Source organism: Petaurus breviceps, unplaced genomic scaffold (genome assembly GCF_028583685.1).
Source record: "Petaurus breviceps papuanus isolate PSGF00001 unplaced genomic scaffold, PetGlider_PUasm1.0 90977, whole genome shotgun sequence".
Lineage (NCBI taxonomy): Eukaryota > Metazoa > Chordata > Mammalia > Diprotodontia > Petauridae > Petaurus > Petaurus breviceps.
The window spans coordinates 50162090-50185729 of record NW_027187391.1 but is presented as its reverse complement, the minus strand read 5'-3'; the positions used below and the strand labels follow the sequence as shown (position 1 = coordinate 50185729).

The 23640-nt window shown below is 34.3% G+C and overlaps 1 long non-coding RNA gene and 1 pseudogene across 1 annotated transcript in view; one reads left to right on the top strand and one right to left on the bottom strand.

The window, feature by feature from the left end:
• Positions 1–23640, top strand: part of LOC138153312 (uncharacterized) — an 833457-nt gene that overhangs the window by 500703 nt on the left and 309114 nt on the right. The window lies entirely within an intron of this gene.
• On the bottom strand, positions 16888–17445 carry LOC138153309 (rho-related GTP-binding protein RhoG-like; annotated as a pseudogene).

Below are 23640 nucleotides of genomic sequence, written 5' to 3'. Positions count from 1 at the left end.
GGAAGGAAGGAAGGAAGGAAGGAAGGAAGGAAGAAAGAAAGAAAGAAGGAAGGAAGGAAGGAAGGAAGGAAGGAAGGAAGGAAGGAAGGAAGGAAGAAAGAAAGAAAGAAGGAAGGAAGGAAGGAAGGAAGGAAGGAAGGAAGGAAAAATCCAGGAATCAAATCCATATCCTCTGACTAGCAATTCATTAAGCTTTCCACTACACAGTTTGACCTTTTATGTTGATCCAGATACAGTAGGAGTTTGGAGATAAACATTGATCCTTTAATCTCTCATGTAGATTGCTTTCATTAAAAATTGAGGAGATACAAAATATTAGATACTCTATGAAACAATAATGTACAGGTATTCCTGGTATTCGGGAGTTGATACTATGGGTCAGTTGTGCATTGCATTACCCCTGCATATCAGTATATGCACATATGCACTAATGATTTCACCTCATGAAACATTTTTAATTTCTTAACCTCTATAAACTCTAATTTTCATAAATCAAATATAATAGATCATATGATGGAAAAAACTTTTTTTTACATGTGGAGTCAGAAAAAGGCATGGGCTACCAAGTTAATAAACCTAGATTAATTAGACTTTTGGAATAATGTTCAGGTTTGAACAAGGTATCAGTAAAAGTAAAGAGTAGTGCAATGAAATGAATTACTAAAACAGGGACTATATGACCCATGAGATTACAAAGTCTTGACATAGGATCACATTTTATATGTTTGAACAATTGTATTGATTGCTTTAATATATAATATGTGTGTGTCTTGTTAATAACCTTTCATTTATGATCTGCCCAGGCAGTTTGCTTAAGCCTCAATTCTTTATTGAAGTGCTGATTCATTTCCATGATTACCTCCTTTGTCAACCCTTTATAATGCAGTTACTAAACCCAAAGGTGATTTTAACAAAACTGTTCAAGAAGTTTAGTGCTGATTAATGAAGATATGCTTATAATAATCTTTAAAAGTAAGTAAATTTGAAAATAAGTATTCTTTCAAATATCATTTAAAATACATACAGAATTTTGGATAAAAATTCTGGAAGTTGAGAAAAATCCCCATCACACTCATATGCATTATTCAAATCCATCTAATATCCTGAAATCTTTCTTTTATGTGAACATTCTGCTGAACTAATTCTTCACAATCTTTGGGTTCAATAAAGTTTATTTTCCCTCAAACTTCATAAGACAGCTAAATGGACATATCTTTTGAGTGACAAGTTTTCATTGAACAAGAGTAATTCAAGTTTACTGGAAACTTTGTGAAGTGAAATTTCAGTCATTAAATATTCATCCTTCAAAATAATAAGCCTAAACATTCCTTCTGGTTGGGGGATCACTTTAACATGGGTAACAGCATGTTTTAATATGCTCCTTCATACATGTCTGAGCCAGAAGCAAAGCTAAAGAGCATGTCTGTACGGCAATTTAAAATCATATAATCGGACTTAATAGAACCAAAGTACTGCCAATGTGTTGCCATAATATTAGCAGTAATCACATGTATAATGCAATCAGAAAGGATGATTTCAGGATGGTTTTCCAAATAGGTAGGCACAAACTTATATGAACTGGAACTTTTGCCCAAAATGACAGGCTCATCTCTTCTCCATCATAGGTTAAATGTGAAAAGATACCATTTCTTACTCTTTCCCTGATTGGAAGACTAGAATTTACAGTTTAATTTATACTCATCTACTTTAGAAACCTGAATTATATGTTCTATGATGGTGATTATAGTCACAATTCATTCTCACTATTTATATTATTATTTTTATATCATTATTACTATTAATATAACTATAATGTATAATGAATTTTGAAAATCTCTAAATTATATTCTTATTTGGACCTATACAAAATGTAATATTTGCACTAAAGATATTATTAGGCCCATTTTACAGATGAAGACACTGTCATTGTGAAGTTAAGCACTTGCCCTTGGTTATGAAGGCAATAAGGAGAGAGTTAAGTGATTCAGTTGATGGGGCACTGATCCTAGAGTCAGGAAGACCTGAGTTCAAATCCAGTCTCAGACACTTACTAACTCTGGGACTCTGCAAAAGAAACATAACTTTATTTTGCTTTAATCTATTGGAGAGGGAAATAACAAACCCAGTGTGTTTGCCAAGAAAACTCCATGCACAGTGTATTTTATGGGATAACAATATGTCACACATAACTGAATTCTGAACAACAACAATGTAGCCTATGCTTGACAGAGATGGAATTGATACCCAGAACTTTTCTGATATCTGACTCTCTTTCTACTATGGGTCAAATATGTTGCTATGTATTCAGTTCATGAAATGTCCCTGCAAAGCAAATATGTCTCGCTTTAAGATCATGTTTTCAACAGTTATTTATCTAAGCAACAAGAAATATTACAAAATTTTTAAAAATAACATGTCAATTGTTTATTTTAGATACTTTTATAAGTCCATTTTCTCTATATACTAATCTGATTCTGAACAGAATATTTCATTTCTTCATGTTCTTCTTCCCAGCCCACCTCCCAGCAACTCAATTGTTTCATATTAAGGGGAATCAAATGACAATCAGCCAATAATGGCTGGTTGATATTCAGGACCTGAAAATACAAATATATGGTTTGTCAACAACTTGTGTCAAAATCTTGTCGGGTTATTCTTAAACTGTATTTTCTGAGAAGGTTTAATTGTTGTGAATAGGGCTATCATTCTCATTGCTTCCTACAGCATCTAGGTAGGTGATTTTTCATCAGGTTAAGTAATATTTTTATATTCTTCTTCCCATATCCCCAGAACTTTGGTTTATGATTACATTTGAACAAGGTAAGACTATTTCCCTGAAGTTGACTGAACAATTTTAAGAGCATCTTGCTATGGGGAGTTTCTTCATAGGTATAAATTTTCTCCTACAGTCTCTGCTATCTTTTCGTGTTCCCTATCTATAAGTTTAATCTGTTGTAAGGTGATGGAAGGGATCAGTGGTTGGTGCTGATCCAATATTTTTTTCTACTTTCTGTAGTATATTTTCCATAATATCTTCCTCTTTCATAACCCCTGTTCTTCTGTATTCTGTTATTCCTTTATTTAAGGTCCCTGAAGAACAAATTCACACACATTCCACAGTATGATGTATACCTAATCCAATTCCATTATATGCTATTTCATTTTTGGAGAGGGCAGGTGAGGCAATCAGATTTAAGTAACTTGCCCAAGGTCACACAGCTAGTAAGTATCAAGTGTCTGAGGTCAAATTTGAATGCAGATCCTCCTGACTCATGGGCTGGTACTCTATTCACTGTTCCACCAAACTGCCCCTAATTCTATTATATTTTAATATATCAAGGATGTGTGATTTTTGTGGTTGTTGTTGAGTCAAATTCCACTTGCCATGGAATTCACAATTGCACAAGTTTGTACATTAAAACATGTATTGTAGACTTGCTTAAAATTCAGAGAGATTAAGTATCTTGCACTTATTCACATGGCTTATAAGTGTCATAGGTAGAATTTGAACCTAAGTCCTTCTGACTACAAATCTAGGACCACAATGATGTATTGCCTCAATAATTCCATTATATGACATATAAATGCAGTATAAGTTTATGGGATTTATTCAGCACTATGAGTTTTACATGGTATCACATTTGTTCTTCATAATAACCCCTTTGAAGAAGGGGCAATAATTATCTCAATTTTATAGATGAAAGAAAGTAAGATTAGTAGAAATTTGATGACTACAACACTGTCATTTGTTTGAAGGAAAAAATATTTTATGGTAATTTTTAATTGCACAGAATGAAAGAAAATGCCCCTACCTTGAAGGAAGCTATATCCTAGAAGGGGAGGGAAGTCATATATAAAGCCAAGCATGATGCAAAATAGAATGTAGAACTTCCCAACACAGTAAAGGTATGAGACCATAACCTCTGGCTAAAGGATAAAAGAAGAGCAGACAATTGCATTGGACCTTATAGGATGAGTAGGATTTCCTTTGATAGGTCAGATAATGGAAATGGTTTTCTAGGATGGAAAAGAATAAACAAAAACCTTAAATGGCATGCCAAGGAGTTTAGATATAAATATTAAGGAAATGAAGATCCTCTAAGACTTTTCAAATGTGTGTGAACATGCGTGTGTGTGTCTGTGTTTCAAAGTGAAAAATATCATGATCAGAGAAATGCTTTAGAGTGATTACTTGGAACTGTGTAGGATAGATTAAAAAGGAGAGATACATTAAGCCATAAGAGCAGTTAGGAAACTTGGAATACTTGAGTCCAGAAGAATAATGGTTTGGTCCAGGTGATAATGTGAACAGCATGAAGAGAATATATGTAAGAGTGCAAAGACAGAATTTAGAGAATTTACTAAAATTTAGTCACAGATTGGAATTTGGAATGGGGTTGTTAAGGGGAAAGAGTAATAGCTGTCTCTGACACTTGAATTCTGAGTGACTGGGGGAAAATGATGATGCCATTAACCAATACAGAGTATGCAGGATTTAATAGATAAGGCAAGACTGAGATCATAAAAGGGGGAGCAGAAGAAGTGAATTTCAGGAATGGTAAAGAATTTATTTTTTTTTTCAATCAGAAAATGAAATGTCCTGAGTGAGGAATGGAAAATACATTAGTTTGTCATTAAGAGCATTAAAATAGATGAGTATGTATTAAGTCTGCAAATGCAGACTAAACACAATTCATACTAGAGGCAATAAAGAGTTACTGTAACTTTTTGTGCTTTAGAAATATCACTTGGCTAACTGTGTGGAGTACAGATTAGGGAAGGGACAGACTCCAGGCAATGAAAACAACTAGGAGGCTATTATAGACTTAACAGGCAAGAGATAATGAGAGAATGAATGAGCATAGTAGACATGAGTGGAAAGAAGAGAACTGAAGTGAGAGATGTTTTGGACTCAGAAATAATAACTTAGGAAGTGTCTTAGCTGTGGGATAATAGAGTGAAAGAGAAAGTTTGAGTCTGGCTCCAAATTGCATTTATGGTTTTTGGAAGGATGGTTGTATCTTTGCCAAAAATAGGGAATTTGAGATGAGAGGGGGGTGTTGGGAGAAAGATGATTGCTTATGTTTTGGAAATTTTGAACTCGAGGATACTAGACTATATCCAGTTAGAAATATCTCCCAGGCTTGATGTTGGAAGAGAGATTAAGTCGAGATATATTGACAGTCATTTGAGAAAAGATCATAATTGAACTCTTGGAAATTAATGAAATAAAAAAGGGAGAGAAAATGAGAACAAAACAAAAAGTATACAGAACATGATAAGAGGAGAGGAAATAGATGTTACAAGTAGAAATGGCTCTATTTTTTTTTTTAGCATTTTCTCTCTTTTTGATGAAAAGGAACATAGATTTGAGATGATAATTTGAGGTATTGGGATGGTCAAGAGAGGTTTTGTTTTGTTTTTAATGGATGACATGATCATGCTTGTAGGAAGAAATGAAGGAACCAATGAATAAGGAGAAATTGAATATTAGAAGGGATGAGGGGATAAATTGTGGGGAAAACAGAGAGCAGTCTAAGTTTTAAGTTTTAAGTTATTCTCCTCATTAGCTTTTTGGGCCTCTTTTGCCATTTGAGTTAGTCTATTTTTAAGGTGTTGTTTTCTCCAATATTCTCCTTTTGCAGTCTGTTAGCTCTCTTTTCATTATTTTCTTGCATTTTTCTCATTTCTCTTCCTAATTTTTCCTCCACTTCTCTTACTTGATTTTCAAAATCCTTCTTGAGTTCCTCCATGGTCTGTGACCAATTCATATTTTTCTTGGAGGCTTTTGATGCAGGAGTTTTGACTTTCTTGCCTTCCTTCAGTTCCATGTTTTGATTCTCTTTGTTGCCCCAAAAGATTCTATGGTCTGATTGAGTTTCCTCTGTTTGTTCTTCTTGCCAGTCAATTAGTTGACTTTTGAGCTCTTTGCTGCAGTAGAACTCTGCTTCCAGAGTTGAAAGAGCTGTGTCCCAAATTTTGGGGGTTTTTGCAACTATTGTCAGAGTTATGAGGAGGGCACCGTCTCTACAGCCTGAACAACCTCTGCCATGCTAGCGTTCCTAATCCCAGGATCACCACCCAAGATTGTGACCCAATTCCAAGCATGTTAAAGCAAGAGTGATTACCCTCTAAAAGGATGCTTGGTCCCCCTATGATCTCCCAGGAGCTCTGGAGGCAGCCACATTGCAGCAGCTGCAGCCTCTGCACTGGCTCTACCTCTTGCTCCAGGGGCAGGTGCAGCAGAATTCCCTACTCATCTTTTACTTTCTCTTTGATTTTTAATGAGTTGAGAATCTGGAAACCACCACAACTGCTGGTGATTCTCTCTCCTGAAGTCTGCTCTGGCCAGTCTGGGATGTGAGTCTGGACCAGCACAGCTCAGACAGGCCTGCACTCAGCTCCCAGCTCGGTGTAATAGACCCTTCCTGTTGCCCTGCCAGGTTGTGTTCAGTGGGATATTTCTTTCTTTCTGTCACTTTGTGGGTTCCGTAGCTCTAAAATTTGTTTAGAGTCATTTTATAGGTATTGCAGGTGGTTGGAGGGGAGTTCAAGTAAGTTCCTGCTTTTACTCCACCATCTTGGCTCCGACCCCTTATGACATACTCTTATGATTATTTGGGTATTTTGAAAGAAAGACTTGGACTGAACTCTGTATAATGGTGATTCTAAAAAAAAATAAAACTCTGTAGGGAGAGATTAAAAGGACTAATTATCTTATACAAATGAGGCACAAAAGGAAAAACTGATATAGAAGAAACTCGTGGGAGGACAGATAGTTCTAGAATTTTACTCTCTTTGGCAATGAGTTAAAGAGGGAACATCACATATCTAGCAGGGTCAAAAAATCTTCTGAATTCAGAAATCAATAAGAGGGTGAGGGGAAACAGCAGGGGGAGAGGATAAGGAAGGGACTCTTGGAGAGGTGGGTAGGTTAAGGAATGGGAGGGCAAGGTAGCAGGTAGAAGTAAGACAGAAGAGTGAGGAGAGATAGGGTAAATAGGGTGAGAAGGATAGTGAGGAAAAACAAGAAGGAGGAAATATACATGTAATTATAGCTTTCAATGTAAATGGAATGGATTTACCCATAGAATGGAAATGGATAGATTAAAAATTTGAATTCAACAATATGTTGCTTTCAGAAAATGCTATAAAAATGAGAGATACACATAAACATGAAATAAAAGCCTATGTTGGAATTTATTATGAACAAAGCAGGAGTAGTAATTATAATCCCAGACAAATTTAAAACTAAAATAGATTTAATCATAAGACAAAAATAGGGAAACTACATTTGGTCAGCAATATTATTCAATACTATTTTAGACCTTTTAAAATAACTGGACAGTATGGGATACCCAAGAGTATACTTGACAAAACAGATGCCAAAACTATATGAACATAAACATAAAACATTTTATACAAATAAAGATATAAATAATAGAAGTAATATTTATTGTTCATGGGTAGGTATAACCAATATATTTTTAAATGACAATTTTACTAACTAATCTATTTATTCAATGTCATCCCAATTAAATTACTGAAAAATATCTTACTATTGGAAAAAATAACAAAGTTAATTTGGGAGAACAAAATGTCAGGAATTTCAAAGAAACAAGGGAGGGAAAGATACAAAGGATGCAGATTAGATTCAGCAGTATCAGACCTTAAAATATATTACAAGGTGAAAGCATCATTGAAGTTTAAAATAGATAATTTTGATTATTTTAAATTAAATTCATCTTGTATAAATAAAATCTATATCGTCAAGAATAGAAGGAATGCAGAAAATTGGGGGAAAACTTGCATAGACAATCTCTCAGATAGTATGTGTTTGGGTGGAACATTGCTGTGGTATAGAAATGATGACCTGAATGATTTAGAAAAAACATTCAAAGGCTTGTACTTATGAGGGAAGATGCTATCTACTTTCAGAGAAACAAATGCCAAGTGGTAATAAAGCATAGTATGTTCTTACATATATGTTTATATATTTGTATGTTTTCAGATATTTGTGATGTGTGTGTGTGTGTGTGTGTGTTTAATTGTAGTCTTCTTTAGGGCAGGGGGTAAGGGAGAAAAAGTAAAAACTACAAAGCAGAAAACAAAATAAAACAAAAAAATCTAGAAGAAAGCTAAAGAAAAAGCTTTGAAAACAAGGTGTAGTATTTATTATATAGGCTTTCTTGAGATGGAATTTATTGTTTTATATTGAATCCTCCCTTATATTGTGTCAATGGTTTCTTTTACTTTTCTCATGTTATGTTTAAAATAAATTTAAAAATTAAAAAAAACCTTAATTAAAAAAAAAGCTATTGTAATCATCCAGACATATTGATGAGAAAAAAAGTATGAAAAAATAAGAGATAATATAGAAATGAAAAAAACACAACTAAAGGAATCAATGATTTCTTAATTGATGGAACAAATGACCATTTCCCAATTTTCATTCTTTTTGCCCACTCTGCAGGTTCTGACACTTTTCCTTTAAACTCTCTTCTCTCTAGATTTTCATGACAGTCTTCTCTCATGATTCTGTTCCTACTTTATGACAGTTCCTACTCACTCATATTTGTTGTAATGTCTGAATAATATCCACTGACTAAGGTGTTTCTTAGACTCTTTTCTGGTCCAATTCTATTTTCTGTATATATTATTTCACTCGGCAATTTCTTCAAGTCTAATGAATTCATTTATCTTCTCTATGTTACTGATTCTACTTATTGAGGCCTAATTTGTCCACTCACCTTCAGTTTTGTATCAATGACTGTTTATTGGACATCTTAAATTGAATGTATCATAGAATATTAAACTCAATGTGTCAAAAGCTCATTATCTTTCCTTTCAAATTACCCCCCTCTTACTAACTTCCCTGTTAGTGTAGGGGGTACTGCATCTTTACACTTATAATTTAGGTGTCATTCAAAACTCCTAAACTTTCTTCATTCCCCATGTTCAACATTTTGCTAAGGCAAGTTGACTTTACCTTCATAACATCTCTCACATATGTCCCCTTCTCTCCTCTGACAAAGGCAGGATAGGCCCTTATCACCTCATGACCATAGTATTGCAATAATAACCTGCTGCCTCCTGCCAAAAGTCCCTCTTCAATCCAGTACACATTCCATTAAGCTGACAAAAAATATTCTTAGAGAGTACATCTGACCAAGTCATCTGCATATTCAATAAACTCTAGTGTCTCTTTATTACCGACAAGTATCAAATATAAAATATTCCATTCAGTATTCAAAGTCCTTCATAACCCAGCCCCTGCACCCATCTTTCAGTCTTCTCACATCTTATATTCCACCAATATAGTCTATGATACAATATATTGTCCTCACTGTTCCTAGCTCAAGACACTTAATATTTAGACATAAGTCATTTTCACTGCTTATTAAAATTTTATTTTCTGTGGCATTTCCTTTCCTGCCCCCTTAATAGTATTTACTTTTTTCCCAATTGCATGTAAAGATAGTTTGAAGCATTCACTTTTATAAGATTTTGAGTGCCAATTTTTTTCTCCCACCCTTCCATTCTCTCCTCTAATATAGCATAAATCTGATATAGGTTATAAACATACAACCACATTAAACATATTTCCACATTAGTAATGCTGTAAAAGGAGAATCAGGAGAAAAAGGAAAAAAAAATTCAAGAAATGAAAAGCAAAAAAGACAAAATATCATAATTTTATCTGCATTCAGATTCCATTATTCTTTTTCTGGATGTAGCTAGTATTGCTGAGAAGAGCTAAATCTATCAAAGTTGATCATCATACAATATTGCTGGAAGTGTGTACAATGTTCTCCTGGTTCAGTTCATTTCACTCAGCATCAGTTCATATGATTCTTTCCAGGTTTTCCTACTCATCATTTCTTATAGCAAAATAGTATTCCATTACATTCATATACCAAAACTTGTTCAGTCATTCCCCAACTGATGGGCATCCTCTCAGTGTCCAATTCTTTGCTACCGCAAAAAGAACTGTTATAAATATTTTTGTACATATTAGTTCTTTTCCCTATTTTTTTTAAATCTCTTTAGTATATAGACCTTGATGTGGCATTGCTGGATAAAGGCATATGCATTTTTTTATAGGCCTTTGGCCACAGTTCCAAATTGGTCTACATAATGGTTGGATCAGTTCACAACTCCACCAACAAGGCATTAGTGTTCCAATTTTCTCACATTTTATCTAACATTTATCATTTTTCTTTTTTGTCATATTAGTCAATCTGATAGGTGTTGATTTAGAGCATTTTTTTCCTATGACTATAGATAGCTTTAATTTCTTCTTCTGAAAATTGCCTTTTCATATCCTTTGACCATTTATCAATTGGGGAATGACTTGCATTCTTATAAATTTGACTCATTTCTCCTTATATTTGAGAAATGAGATTTTTATCAGAGACATTGGTTGTAAAAATTCTTTCCTACCTTTCTGCTTCCCTTCTAATCTTGGTGGTATTGGCTTTGTGCAAAAACTTTTTAATTTAATGTAATCAAAATTATTCATTTTGCATTTTGTAAGTGCTCTATCTCTTGTTTCATCCTAAATTATTCCCTTGTACATAGATCTGAGTGTAATTATTCCTTGCTTTTGTAATTTATTTATGTTATCATTCTTTATTTCTAAATTATGTGTTTATGAACCATGAATTATTATTCTATATTTATAAATATATAATTCTACATATTATATATTAAATCATATATTTAATATACATTATATATTAAATCATATATTTTATATATTAAGTTATATATATTAATATATTATATATTAAATTATATAAAATTTAATATATGTTATATATTAAATTTTATATGTAATTTAATATATAAATATATCATTATAAATCATGAGTTTATCTTGGTATAGAGTGTAAGATGTAGGTCTAGATGCTAAATGCCTTGTTTCTGCCATACTATTTTGGTGTTTTCCAAGAAATTTTTGTCAGATACTGAGTTCTTATGCCAGAAGCTGGAATTGTTGGGTTTATCAAAGAGTAGATTACTATAGACATTGACTACCGTGCCTTGTGTACCTAACCTATTTTACTGATACACCACTCTTTTTTTTTAAGCAATTGGGGTTAAGTAACTTGCTCAAGGTTACATGGCCAGTTATTTTGTGTGGGTGCTAAGTATCTGAGGCCGGAACTGATCCTGGGTTTCCCAACACTGGGGCCAGTGCTCTTACTCACTGTGCCACCTGGCCACCCCACCACCACTATTTCTTAGCCACTACCAAATTGTTTTGACGATTGCAGCTTTATAATACAATTTAAGATTTGGTATGACTAGGTCACCATCCATTTTGATAGATTAGTAAGGCATGGGATAAGTACATTAATTCAGGTAGAATTGTCATTTTTATTATATTAGCTCAGCCTGCTATGAGCAATTAATATATTTTAATTATTTAGATGTTACTTTATTTGTCTGAAAAGTATTTTGTAATTGTGTTCATATAGTCCCTTTGTCTTGGCAGATAGAATCCCAAATATTTTTTGATATCTATAGTCATTATAAATAGAATTTCTCCTTCAATCTCTTGCTGTTGGTCTTTGTTAGTGGTACATACAAATGCTGATGATTTATGTAGGTTTATTTTATATCCTGCAAATTTTCTAAAGTTGTTAATTTTTTCAAGTAGTATTTTAGTTGATGCTCCAGGGTTCTCTAAGTATACCATCATATCAAATGGAAAGAGAAATATTTTTTTTCCTCATTGTCTATTCTAATTCCTTCAATTTATTTTTCTTCTCTTATTGCTAAAGCTAACATTTCTAGTAAAATATTGAATAATCTAGTTGATAATGAAAATCCTTATTTCACCCCTGATCTTACTGGGAAAACTTCTAGCTTATAGCATTACATATCCCATTACATATAGTGCTTGCTTGAGGTTTTAGATAGATGCTACTTGTCATTTTAAGGAAGGGTTCATTTATTCCTGTGCTCTTTTATGTTTCTAATAGGTTTGGGTGACAAAAGATTTTTCTGCATTTTATTAAGAAAATAAAATAATTTGTTAATTTTGCTACTGGTATGGTCAATTATGCTGAGAGTTTTCCTAATCTTGAACCATCCCTGCATTCCTGGTATATAACCTCCCTTGTATTAGTGTATGATCTTTATGCTATGTTACTATAATCTATCTGCTAATATTTTATTTAAAATTTTGGTATTGAAATTCATTAGGGAAATGACGTATAATTTTTTTCTCTGTTTTGACTTTTCCTGGTTTAAGAATTAGCACCATATTTTTGTCATAAAAAGAATTTAGTAGGGCTCTTTCTTTGTTTCTTTTCCAAAATAGTTTATATATTATTGGAATTAATTGTTCTTTGAATATTTGGTAGGACTCACTTGTAAATCCATCTGACCCTGGAGATTTTTTCTTAGGGAGCTCATTGATGGCTTCCTCAATTTTTTTTTTCCTGAAGTAGGGCTACTTAAGCATTTTAATTCCTCTTCTGTTAATCAGGACAGTGTATATATTTGTAAATATTCATCTATTTCACTAAGATTGTCAAATTTATTGGCATACAGTTGGGCAAAATAGCTCCTAATTATTGTTTTAATTTCCTCTTCATTGGTGGTGAATTCATTTTTTTTCATTTTTTATATTGGTAATTTGGTTTTCTTCTTTCTTTTTAAAATCAAACTAGCCAGAGGTTTATCTATTTTATCATTTTCTTCAAAAAAACGAGCTCTTAGTTTTATTTATTACTTCAATATTTGTCATTGAGTTTTATTAATCTTTCCTTTGGTTTTCATAATTTCTAATTTAGTATTTAATAGGAGATTTTTAATTTGTTTTGTTTTCCAGTTTTTTAGTTCTATGCCCAATTTGTTGATCTCTTCTTTCTCTATTTTATTCGTGTAAGCATTTGGAGATATAAAATTTTCCCTAAGAACTGCTTTATCTGCATCCCATAAGATTTTTTATGTTGCCTCATTATTGTCATTCTCTTGGATGAAGTTATTGTTTGTGTCTATTATTTGTTGTTTGACTCACTGATTCTTTAGTACTAGATTATTTAGTTTCTAATTAATTTTTTAGTGTATCTTTCCATGGTCCTTGTTTATATGTATTTTTTATTATATCATGATCTGAAAAGGATGCATTTAATATTTCTGCCTTTCTGCATTGAATTGTGAGGTTTTTTTTCCCTAACAGGTGGTAAATTTTTATATATGTGCCATGTGCCACTGAGAAAATGTTATATCTTGTCTATCCCCATTCAATTTTCTCCAAAAGTCTGCCTTATCTAAGTTTTCTAAAATTTTATTCATCTCCTTAACTTCTTATTTATTTTGTGGTTAGATTTATCTAGTGCTGAGATGAGGAAGTTGAGGTCCATTTCTTCCTGTAATGCACCTAACTCCTCCTGTAAGAATCTGGATGCTCTACCACTTGGTACACACACACACACACACACACACACACACACACACACACACACACAGATAGAGATAGATAGATAGATAGATAGATAGATAGATAGATAGATAGATAGATAGATTGATTGATATAGATATATAGTATTGATAGTATTTCATTGTGTATGGTACCTTTTAGCAGGATGATATTTCCTTCCTTATCTCTTTTAATTATATCTATTTTTGCTTTTGCTTTGTGTGAGATCAGGATGGCTCCCTCTGCTTTCTTTTTTCTTTTTATATCAGCTGAACCATAATATATTCTGTTCAAATCTTTTACCTTTGCTCTATGTGTATCCCTCTGTTTCAAATGTGTTTCTTGTAAACAACATGTTATAAGATCATGTTTGTTTGGATTTTTGGAAGGGAAAGGGCAATCGAGGTTAATGGACTTGCCCAACGTCACATGGCTAGTAAGTATTAAATGTCTGAGGCTGGATTTGAACTCAGGTCCTCCTGACTCCAGGACCAGTGCTCTATTCACTGAGTCACCTAGCTACCCCTAGGATCATGTTTTTCAATCCACTCAGCTATTCACTTCTGTTTTATGGAGACTTTATCCCAATCACAGTTATGATTACTCAATGTGTCTTTCTCTTCATCCTATTCCCTCCCCATCCCATTTATACTTTTCTCTCTCCTTTCACCCTTTCCCTCCTCATCAGTGTTTTGTTTCTGATCACCAACTCCCTCAATCTGCCCTCCCTTCTATCAGCCCCTTTCTCTTTTCTTTCCCATTTCCCCTACTACTTCTTCCTCCTTTCTATCTACTTGCTCCCTATTCTTTCTCCTCCTACTTAAATCTGATGAGAGTAAGGTTCAAATAATACTTACTCCTCCCTCCCTTCTTTCCTTCTATTATAATAGGTCTTTGCTCCACTTCATGTGATACAATTTTTACCTGTTCTGTCTCCTCCTTTCCTCTTCTCCAAGTACAATTCTTTTTTTCCCCTCTCCATGATTATTTTTTATCATTGTATCAAATAAACTTATACCCACCCCTCTTTCTATATACACCTCTTCTGACTGCCCTAATAAAGATATAATTCTCAAGAGTTATGGGTGTCATCTTCCCATGTAAGAATGTAAACAATTTAATTTTATTGAATAATGAGTCTTTTTTCCTGTTTACCTTTTTTATGATTCTCTGGGGTTCTGTATTTGAAGATAAAATTTTCTTTTCACATGTGTTTATTCTTCCCTATCTGGAATGATGGAAATTCCTCTATTTTATTAAATATCCACTTTTTCACCTGAAAGATTATGTTCAATTTTGTGGGGTAATTGATATATATATTCATACTGTTTATCAAGCACTTTATATGAATTATGCTACTTGATTTTTACACTATCACTCCAAAGTAGCCAAAAATGTTATTATTATCCCCATTTTGATGAAGACAAAACAGATTCATAAGTAAAGTAACTCAACCCAGTGAATGCTGTTGTGATGGGAGTTGATTTGATCTTCTCACTCAAAGAGCTTTACATGACATCAAGAAAGCTTGTAGCCCAAATCTCCTCAATCTATGTCAATTAAGACTTGTGCTGAGCCAGAGTACCTGGCAGGCTTTTGACATCTCCTAAAACATCTCTGCTCTCGTTCTGGAAAATCTCTGGAAAATATTCTGTAACCTAGGTTTTAACCAACAAAGAAAATAAAGAAACGATTGACCTAAAGTTTTCTAGTGTAAAGTACAATTACATTACAAACTCAATTAAGGCCTATAAATACAAGTTATCTAAGTTATCTGTGTTTGATGAACTACACACACACACACAAACACACACATACATAAACACACAGTTTCAGTGAGGGAATAAGTTGGGTCAGGATAGGTAAAAAGACAATGGGATTATAAATTCAGAGATAGAAGAAATCTAATATGCCATCTAGCCCAGTTCATCATTTTTTTAATTTAAAAAATCATTCATTTATTTAAAAAATTATTTTCTTTTTAAATTTAAGTTTGAAATTCCATGTTCTCTCACTCTCTCTCAAACCTCCCCCACCCACTAAGAAGATAAATGATATGATATCAATTACACATGTAAAATCATGCAAAATATATTTCCACATTAACCATATCATGCATCAAAAAGGTACACGAATAAAAGAAAGCAAGAATATTACACTTCAGTTCATTTGTCCTGTCTCTGGACAGCATTTTTTCCATCATAAATCCTTTGAAATTGTCTTGGATCATCATACTGATCAGAGTAGCCAAGTCTCATAGTAGATCATCATTACAATATTGTTGTTACAGTGCACAATGATCTCCATGTTCTTCTCACTTCACTCTGCATTAGTTTGTATAGGTGTTGCCATGTTTGTTTGTTTGTTTTCTGAAACTACCCCCCCCCCGCATCATTTCCCAATGTAAATAATACACCATCACAGTAATATGTCACAACTTGTTCAGCCGTTCCCCAATTCATGAGCATCCCCTTAATTTCCAAGTCTTTGCCAATACAAAAAGAACTGCTATATTTTTGTACCTACAAGTCTTTTTCCTTTTCTTTGATGTCTTTGAGATTGGTTTGTTGTTGTCCTTCATTCTTGAAGAGAAACAAAATGACATTGCTATGTTGACATCATGGTATATAGTGTGTCTGACTGTGGCTGATCAAACCAGTATGAGCCCAAAGGGGTAAGATAAAGCACAGACAGTCCATATGAACATTTGGAGTGGGGATGTCTCTAAATTTCTGAACATCACATTTCTCTTGTGTTCTTCCACTTCTGCTTTGCTCAGGGAACACAGTGTGTTCTTTGATGTGGGTATGTCATGCTGGGGAATCTTGTACCAGTATCTCTCATGTCTCACAATCAATTCCAAAGTTTTTCACCCTGAAAAGTGTCCTTGGATCCCTTCTTCTGACTTCCACATTAGCCCTTGCCTTGTGTGAGTTTTCTGTAAAATCTTCTTTTAGGCAAATATATGTTTGGTCAACCTATTGGAGTTGTGTTCTATGCAGTAGAGTTTGAATGCTTTGTAGTTCAGTTCAAGAAAGGACCTCAGTGTCTAGTACCTTGTTTTTCCCATTGATCTTTAGAATCTTCCTAAGACAATTCAAATGGAGGTGACTTAGTTTCCCGTCACGGCACTTGTATATGGTCCAGTTTTCACAGGCATACAGTAAGGTCAACACAAAGGCTCTGTAGACCTTCAGCTTGACTGGCAATCTAATACCTCTTCTCTACCATACTTTCCCTCAGAAGTGGGTTAGCTCTGGCATTGTGTACATCAACCTCATCATTTATGTGTACATCTCTGGAAAGTACATCATCTGGAAAGTACATCAAGGTACATCTGGCTGAGGTGAGAGGGGAAAAAGGGGGCTCAGAAAGATGGACAGATGACAAGCCCTGGGACAGGGCCAGCAGTGTGGGGAGGGGGAATCTGTCCCTTCCCCAAGGTTGGGGAGTCACAAGAGGAAACAGGAGTGTCCTGGCTTGAGTTGTGTTGGATTGAGCAGGGCCCAGACAGCCTCATGGAACACTTCTTTGACTCCATTCTGCTGCAGTGCAGAGTACTTGAGGTAGCAACACATAGATCTGCTTCCTCTGGGCTACACCATGCTGGGGCTTGATGGGTGCCTGGCCCTGCTCCTTCAGCCGGCTTATGGCATCTGGCTGAGCCCACAGGTCCTTCTTGGTTCCCATGAGCAAGATGGGCACATCAGCGCAGTGGTGACATACTTCTGGGTACCATTTGTGCCGCACATTCTCATAGGGAAGGTGGGCTGGCGATGGAGAAGCAGATGACAAATATACAAGGTGCGTAACCGGTCATATTCTTCCCAGCCTGCTGTGTCCCACAGGTTCAGATTGACTGTGCGCCCATTCTCAGTGCTTTGAGCACTGTAGTTGTCGAGCACTGTTGGGATGTATTCCTTAGGGAAGGCATTGGTAGTATAGGAGATGAGAAGACACATCTTGCCCACTGCCCTGTCGCCCACCACTACATGCCTGATGCTCTGCATCATGGCATCTGCGGCCAGTGTAACTGTGGCCTTCTTTGCCTGTCCCAGCCAGAGTCCCCCAGCGGCAGCCAATGTTTCAATTTGGTCCTCTCCCTGCCTCCCTCCCTGCTACGGCTGGGGGTGCTGGGGCAGCGGCAGCAGCGGCTCCTGGACTCGCATTGAGAACATTTTTAATATGACTATAGATAGCTTCGATTTCTTCTTTTGAAAGAAGGATTCTTATAATTATTATAAATTTCCTTTTCATACCTGAACTAAATTTTACTTATTCTTAAATTGCTTCTTGATTTAAACAAGCTTTTCTGTTTTCATGGTCAAGAAAGGGTTAAGTACCAGTTAAATTTAAACTACAAACTGCAGGTTCATTAAAAAAAAAAATTGTCTCTAATCAGTGAAACGTCCTTCCTCTATTATGCAAAAACAATAGATCTATCAATCACCAGAGAAAGAGTGATGTTGCTATTATCCCTGTAACTTCCACAGAATTTAATTCTTATTTTTTTCCCTTAAAATACTCTATAGAGTGATATTCAACAACTAAGACATTCCATCTTATGTTAAACTTCTGCTAAAGGACAAAAACAAGGGGATGAGTTCCTGAAATTACCCAAAGTGTCACGCATTCTCCCTTGGAATTTTAGTTATTAATCTCTAATCTCCTTAATCTCAAACATCTAAAATCTACAAAATGACAAGATTAATTCACTGCTGGTGGAACTGTGAACCATTTAGGAGAGTAATCTTTTGCCTTCTGGAATATTATATTCCTAGTCTTCCTCTTCTTTAAGGTAGAAGCTGCTAAATCTTATATTATCCTGACTGTGGCTTTACAATATTTGAATTCCTTTTTGGCTCCTTTCAATATTTTTTTGTGACCTGGGAGCTCTAAAATTTTCCTATAATCTTCATGGGAGTTTTCATTTTGAGATCTCTTTCAGGATGTGATCAGTGGATTGTGTAAATTTTATTTTACCCTCTGGATTTAAAATTATTGGGACAATTTTCTTTTATAATTTCTTGAAATGGGATGTCTAGGTTCTTTTTGATCATGGCTCTTTTGAGGCAGTCCAATAATTCTTAAATTATCTCTCCTTTATCTATTTCCCAGATTAGTTAATTTTTATGGGTGGGTGTCATTTCTTTTCCTTTCTTTTTTTTGGGGGGGGGCAAATAGACCAATTAGTAGAATTACTGGGTCAAAAGGCATGGGTAGTTTATTTTTAATTTAAGGGGTAAAACAAGAATCTCTATTATAGTACAATTTAAAAAAAGACGATTGCACATGAAAATGAAAAACTGCTATGCACAACTTGCCATTCCTTTCAAATATACAAAAAAATAATTATGTAAATTTATTTTTTTCTTCACTCTCACAGTGCCCTAAAAATGGTTACCCTTATACAAGTAGGCATATATACGTAAAATTTATTCCACATATACTTGTATTTATCAGTTCTTTCTCTGGAGGCAGATAGCATCTTTCTTCATATATCCTTTATAGTTAATTTAAGTATTTATAATATTTAAAATAACTAATTCACTCAAATTCATTCTTAAAGCAATATTGCTGTTACTGTATACAATGTTCTTTAGGTTCTGTTCATTTCACTCTTTTTTATTTTGTGCAAGTCCTTTCATGATTTTTTTAAGTCATTGAGCTCATCATTTCTTATAGCACAATAGTATTCCATCACAGTCATATCCCACAATCTGTTCAATCATTCTCTAATTGATGGACATCACTAAAATTTGGAGTTCTTTGCCGAGCTGCTATAAATATTTTGGAATATATAGATTCTATTCCTTTTCCCCTAATTATCTTTGGAAATAGATCAATTAGTGAAATTACTGGGTCAAAGGGAATAGGTAGTTTAATAACTATTTGGGCAAAATTCCAGATTGGTTTCCAAAATGATTATCTCAGTTCACCAGTTTTTCCACATCTTCTCCAACATTTGTCACTTTCTGCTTCTATCATTTTAGCCAGTTTGGTAGGTATAAAATGATATCTCCAGGTTATTTTAATTTTCATTTCTCTAATAAATAATGATTTAGAGCTTTATTTCATAGGACTATGAATTGTTTTGATTTCTACATTGGAAAACTTCCTATTTATATCCTTTGACCATTTATCAACTAGGAAATGATTCATATTGTTATAGATTTGAAAAAGTTATTTATGTATTTTAGATATGAGACCTTTATCTTATAAACTATCTATAAAAATCCCTCCCCAATTTTCTGCATTCCTTCTCATCTTTGCTACATTTATTTGTATAAAATCTTTTTAATTTCATGCAACTGAAATTAACCATTTTACACCTAACTTTGCTCTCTGTCTCTTCTTTATTCATAAATTTTTGAACTATCCATAAGTCTACTAAGTAATATGTTCTGTGTTCTTCCAATTTTCTTGTTAAATCTCTCTTTATATCTACATCATGTATCCGTTTTGATTTTCTCTTGGTAAATGATGTAAGATATTACTCTATTCCCAGTTATTTTTATGCTCTATTTTCCTTCTCAGCCTCTCTTTTCACCCTATCCCTGTTACCTTATCTTCTCCCCTTATCTTCTTATTCCTTATTTTACCTAACCCTCTAAAAGTCCCTCCCTTTTCTATTATTATTTCATCTATTCACCCCACCTTCCTAATCTTAATTTGTACTCCTTTCAAAGTGTCCTTTCCCACCCTTGCCACCAGTTTTCTTACCTCTCTACAAATTCAGAATACTTCTAAATCTCTTCAGATGTATACATTGTTTCCTCTTCAGCCCAGGTGAGAGTAAAGTTCCAATATAACCAGTGCTCTACCTTGACCTTCTTCCTTTCTATTAATTTTTCCTTTCACACCTTGTTTTTAATAAATAATTTCCCCTTTCAATCTTTTCTTTACCCAGTTTTGTATTTTAGAATCACCTCAAAATAGACAACATAGTTGTAATGGTAATGTAATTTTGAATTTGAAGATCCCTTTGTGTTGGCAAAAGTAGCAGGTCCTTAACACTTAGTAACGGATCAAGCCTCTGATTGGGCGAACAGAAGGTATAAACTCCTATCCCCTTGTTACTGATATAACAGGAAATTGGCTGAAGGAAGTACTTAATATTATGTATATAAGAAAAGCCCCAGAGAGGCACAGTCAGAATTTCCTTGAGACTGAGATTTGGTGGCAGAACAGCTACAGAAGAATGAAGAACTGAGTCCTGAGGGCTTGTGGTGGTAGAGCTTTTTCTGAACAGGATCCCAGGAGCCCAGAGCCCAGAGCCTGGAGCCCAGGAGACAGGAGACAGGAACCCCGGAGCCAGGAGCCCCAGAGCCCAAGAGCCAGGAGCCCAGGAGCCAGGAGCCCAGGTGATGGAAGCATGACCAGGATGCTGAGACTTTGTTTGTGGCTTGGTTGAGCCTTGAATTCCTTGGAGCAGAAATGGTGAAGAAGCTGACATGGAGCAGACCCTGTGAACGTCAGTATGGAGCAGGACCTCCTCAGAAAGCTGGTCAAGGAACTGGGAGCTGTCTGCCATTGATCCAGGTAGAATCTTTGACCATAGAAGGGAATCTGAGAACAGGCTCCAAGTCAAGATGTAGAAAAGACCTCTCCTTGGGTACTGAGTAATTATGGAATTATAGTTTACTAGTGACCTAAGGGGTGGAGAATTTTGTGTATGATACTTAGTAAAACTTTACTGAATAAGAGACTGATTGTACTTTGAGTACTTTGACTATTGTTACCAATTAGTGACTGCCCCAACTTTGGAAGACTTTAAGACTAGTGATTAGTGACTAATTGAGTTAATCAAGACTTTGCCCCAACAGTGGAAGACTTTGAGACTACTGATAAGTGACTAATTGAGTTAACTTAAGAGTGATTATTTTACTTTGAGACTATGTTGTGAATATTATATTGTGATTTTTCTGTGATAAGTTGAAATATGGTGAATGCTGTATTTTGAATTATGCTGTACTTTGATTTTCCATGGATGTTTTGCTTTTGTTATGGAATAGAGTGATCACTATACTGAGTAATCAGAATCTTTAAAAAAAGCTGTTCATAGTAGCAGTTCTTCTGGAAAGCTTCTGTGCATGGCATTACAATAGTTCCAACCTTTCTTTCAAACTACCTTAGTAATGGTAACAGTTTTAAGAATATTATTACTAATGATAATCAATAGTTATTAATATTAATAACATTTTCATATATCATAAGTAAGCACTTTGACCTTAATCATAGTCTTATACTTAGTCTTCATGATTTCCTTATATTTCTTCTGGATCTTTCATATAGAATTTTCACTTGAGTTCTGATCTTCTTGCTATAAATAACTGTAAGTCTTTCAGTTCATCAAATATTGTTTTTCTTTTTTCATTCAGGATTATACTCAACTTAGCTGGATAAGTTATTCTTGGGTATAATCCCAAGTCCTTTTTCCTTCAAAATATAATATTCCAAAACCTTTGATCTTTTAGTGTAGAAATTGCTAGATCTTGTGATTATTTTTCCACAGTATGTATTTTTTAAAATATTATTGCTTGCAATATTTTCTCTTTAACTTGGAAATTTTCAAACTTGGCTATGACGTTCCTGTAAGTTTTCTTCCTAAGATCTCTTTGAGGTGGTCAGCAGATTCTTTCTATTTCTACTTTGCCTTCTTGTTCTAGAACTTCAGGGCAATTTTCCTTAATCATTCCTCATAACACTGTATTCAGATTCTTTTGTTTTTAATTGCAGCTCTCAGTTAGTCCAAAAATTCTTATATTGTTTGTATTTACTTGAACTGTTTTCCAGATCAATTGTTTTTTTTCTAATGAGATATTTTAGATTCTCTTCTATTTTTTTCTAGTTTTATTATAACTTGGTGTCTTATTATAATGTTGATTTCACCTTTCCAGTTCTGGTTTTCAAGGAGTTATTTTCTTCCTTAAGATTTTGCATCTCTTTTTCAAATTGTTTAGCTTTCTTTTCATAATTTTCTTGGGTTGTTTTATTTTTTCTAGTTTTTCCTGATTTCTTATTTGACTTTTGAATTCCATTTTATTTTTTCCTTATAATTTTATATATCTTTTTTTCCAATTGGGTAACTGTCTTTTCATAATTTTCTTGAATTGTTTTTATTTTTTTCTAATTTTTTCCTCATCCTCACTTAGTTGATTTTTTAATTTCTTTTTAAGTTCTTTCAAGATTTCTTTTGGGACTTGTGACCACTTAACTTTTACTCTTTAGGATAATAGTCACTTTTTTTTTTTACCACACTATCTTCATCTGAAAATGAACCCAGATCTTCTTTTATGCCAAAGTAACTATCAATGGTCAGTTTTTTTTTCATTGCTTACTTGTTTTTATTTTTAATTTGTCTTATTTTATTTTTAGCAACATAATATTATTATAATCAAGCTTTAATCCTGAGTTGTGGGTAATGTTGCCCTAGGTCTCAGGTCCTTCTATGGTTGTTTTATGAATTCTACCTTGGGGCTCAACCATTGGAACTCCTCTTTTCCTTCCCTAAGCCTCCCTCATGCTTTCCCCAAAATGTTCTTGCTCCCTATGGCACTGCAATAACCAGAGTTGTGCTTGTTCTTCCTCGCCTGCAACCAGAGCCAGGGCTCATGCCTAATCAGCACCAGTAGGCTTAACTTCCAGAAATGGCAGGGGCTCGTTAAATCTTCCCTCACTCAACCATTTGCTGTTATTTAGATGAAAGTTTGTGAGGTGAAAGCTCCTGAGAAAAAATTAATTTCTTGAGGCCTATGCTGCTTCTCTCAGGGCTTACTATTTGTTGATTCAGTGAAGTTGACCTGGAGGTGTTTACACTTCATTTAGACCAAACCTTGGACCCTGGAGTGTTCCGTGAGGTCCTCTTAAGATGTCTTAGGAGGACAACTACTTTATGCCATTATTTTTGCTGCTAAGCATTCATTTCATCAAAATTTTGTATCTATATGTGGTGGAAATCTGGAGAAACTGGAAATTTCTTACCAACTCTGTAATCTTCCTACAATGCCCTATTTTTCCTTCTTTCTTTCTTTCTTTCTTTCTTTCTTTCTTTCTTTCTTTCTTTCTTTCTTTCTTTCTTTCTTTCTTTCTTTCTTTCTTTCTTCCTTCCTTCCTTCCTTCCTTCCTTCCTTCCTTCCTTCCTTCCTTCCTTCCTTCCTTCCTTTCTTTCTTTCTTTCTTTCTTTCTTTCTTTCTTTCTTTCTT